The sequence below is a fragment of the Lolium rigidum genome, chromosome 4, assembly GCF_022539505.1.
Source record: "Lolium rigidum isolate FL_2022 chromosome 4, APGP_CSIRO_Lrig_0.1, whole genome shotgun sequence".
Taxonomy (NCBI): Eukaryota; Viridiplantae; Streptophyta; class Magnoliopsida; order Poales; family Poaceae; genus Lolium; species Lolium rigidum.
The window spans coordinates 136,332,935-136,336,457 of NC_061511.1; positions in this window are offsets into that span (position 1 = coordinate 136,332,935).

Consider the following 3,523-nt stretch of genomic DNA (forward strand, 5'->3'; position numbering starts at 1 on the left):
CAATTTATCTATGTGCTACTCTAGTGATGTTATTAAAGTAGTTTATTCCTCCCGCACGGTGTAATGGTGACAAGGTGTGCATCCGTGTTAGTACTTGGCGTATGCTATGATCATGATCTCTTGTAGATTGTGAAGTTAACTATTGCTATGATAGTATTGATGTGATCTATTCCTCCTACATAGCGTGAAGGTGACAGATGTGCATGCTGTGTTAGTACTTGGTTTAGTCGTATTGATCTTTCTTGCACTCTAAGGTTATTTAAATATGAACATTGAATTGTGGAGCTTGTTAACTCCGGCATTGAGGGTTCGTGTAATCCTACGCAATGTGTTCATCATCCAACAAGAGAGTGTAGAGTATGCATTTATCTATTATGTTATGTGATCAATGTTGAGAGTGTCCACTAGTGAAAGTCTAATCCCTAAGCCTTGTTCCTAAATACTGCTACTACTGTTTGTTTACTGTTTTACTGCGTTACTACTGCTGCGTTACTACTGCTTGTTTACTGTCCTGGGCAAAGCACTTTTCTGGTGTCGTTGCCACTGCTCATACTTATTTACACCACCTGTATTTCACTATCTCTTCGCCGAACTAGTGCACCTATTAGGTGTGTTGGGGACACAAGAGACTTCTTGCTTTGTGGTTGCAGGGTTGCATGAGAGGGATATCTTTGACCTCTTCCTCCCCGAGATCGATAAACCTTGGGTGATCCACTTAAGGGAAACTTGCCGCTGTTCTACAAACCTCTCGCTCTTGGAGGCCCAACACCGTCTACAAGAATAGAAGCTCCCGTAGACATCAAGCACTTTTCCGGCGCCGTTGCCGGGAGGAAAGGTAAAAGGCACTCATACTCCGGTCCTGTGTAAAGTACTCTTCTGGCGCCATTGTGTGAGTGCTCGAAGCTATTTCCTTTAGATCCTGCAATTGCATCTTTTTGTTTCTTGTTTACACTAGTTTGGCATAATGGACAACAATGAGCTTCTTATTCTATTTCCTGATTTAAAACATGGATTGTTTGATGCGAAAATTAAAAAACCTATGGAATCTTATTTGCATGCTGGTAGTAATATTAGTATGAACGCTTTGAACACCATTGTTGCTAATGATATGGAAAATTCTAAGCTTGGGGAGGTCGGTTTTGATGAGCATGATCTTTTTAGTCCCCCAAGCATTGAGGAGAAAATTTACTTTGATGATGCTTTGCCTCCTATTTATGATGATTATAATGATAGTAGTCTTTTAGTACCACCTGTTATGGAGGATAAATTTGATTATGATTACAATATGCCTCCTATATTTGATGATGAGAATAATAATGATAGCTACTTTGTTGAATTTGCTCCCAGTATTACTAATAAAATTGATTATGCCTATGTGGAGAGTAATAATTTTATGCATGAGACTCATGATAAGAATGCTTTATGTGATAGTTATATTGTTGAGTTTGCTCATGATGCTACTGAATATTATTATGAGAGAGGAAAATATGGTTGTAGAAATTTTCATGTTACTAAAACACCTCTCTATATGCTGAAATTTTTGAAGTTACACTTGTTTTATCTTTCTATGCTTGTTGCATCATGCTTCATGAATTTGTTTATTTACAAGTTTCCTTTTCATAGGAAGCATGTTAGACTTAAATTTGTTTTGAATTTGCCTCTTGATGCTTTCTTTTGCTTCAAATACTATTTCTTGCGAGTGCATCATTAAAACTGCTGAGCCCATCTTAACGGCTATAAAGAAAGAACTTCTTGGGAGATAACCCATGTGTTATTTTGCTACAGTACTTTTTTTTATATTTGTGTCTTGGAAGTTATTTACTACTGTAGGAACCTCTCCTTATCTTAGTTTTGTGTTTTGTTGTGCCAAGTAAAGTCGTTGATAGTAAAGTTCATACTAGATTTGGATTACTGCGCAGAAACAGATTTCATTGCTGTCACGAATCTGGGTCTAATTCTCTGTAGGTAACTCAGAAAATTAAGCCAATTTACGTGAGTGATCCTCAGATATGTACGCAACTTTCATTCAATTTGGGAATTTTCATTTGAGCAAGTCTGGTGGCCTAATAAAATCCATCTTTACGGACTGTTCTGCTTTTGACAGATTCTGCCTTTTTATTTCGCATTGCCTCTTTCGCTATGTTGGATGAATTTCTTTGATCCATTAATGTCCAAGTAGCTTTATGCAATGTCCAGAAGTGTTAAGAATGATTGTGTCACCTCTGAACATGTGAATTTTTATTGTGCACTAACCCTCTAATGAGTTTTTTCGAGTTTGGTGTGGAGGAAGTTTTCAAGGATCAAGAGAGGAGTATGATGCAATATGATCAAGGAGAGTGAAAGCTCTAAGCTTGGGGATGCCCCGGTGGTTCACCCCTGCATATTTTAAGAAGACTCAAGCGTCTAAGCTTGGGGATGCCCAAGGCATCCCCTTCTTCATCGACAACATTATCGGAGTTCCTCCCTCGAAACTATATTTTTATTCCGTCACATCTTATGCACTTTGCTTGGAGCGTCGGTTTGTTTTTGTTTTTTATTTTGTTTGAATAAAATGGATCCTAGCATTCACTTTATGGGAGAGAGACACGCTCCGCTGTAGCATATGGACAAGTATGTCCTTAGGCTCTACTCATAGTATTCATGGCGAAGTTTCATCTTCGTTAAATTGTTATATGGTTGGAATTGGAAAATGCTACATGTAGTAATTCTAAAATGTCTTGGATAATTTGATACTTGGCAATTGTTGTGCTCATGTTTAAGCTCTTGCATCATATACTTTTCACCTATTAATGAAGAAACACTTAGAGCTTGCTAATTTGGTTTGCATATTTGGTTTCTCTAGAGTCTAGATAATATCTAGTATTGAGTTTTGAACAACAAGGAAGACGGTGTAGAGTCTTATAATGTTTACAATATGTCTTTTATGTGAGTTTTGCTGCACCGTTCATCCTTGTGTTTGTTTCAAATAACCTTGCTAGCCTAAACCTTGTATCGAGAGGGAATACTTCTCATGCATCCAAAATCCTTGAGCCAACCACTATGCCATTTGTGTCCACCATACCTACCTACTACATGGTATTTATCCGCCATTCCAAAGTAAATTGCTTGAGTGCTACCTTTAAAATTCCATCATTCACCTTTGCAATATATAGCTCATGGGACAAATAGCTTAAAAACTATTGTGGTATTGAATATGTACTTATGCACTTTATCTCTTATTAAGTTGCTTGTTGTGCGATAACCATGCTTCGGGGACGCCATCAACTATTCTTTGTTGAATATCATGTGAGTTGCTATGCATGTCCGTCTTGTCCGAAGTAAGAGAGATCTACCACCTTTATGGTTGGAGCATGCATATTGTTAGAGAAGAACATTGGGCCGCTAACTAAAGCCATGAATCATGGTGGAAGTTTCAGTTTTGGACATATATCCTCAATCTCATATGAGAATAATAATTGTTGCCACATGCTTATGCATTAAAGAGGAGTCCATTATCCGTTGTCCATGTTGTCCCGGTATGGAT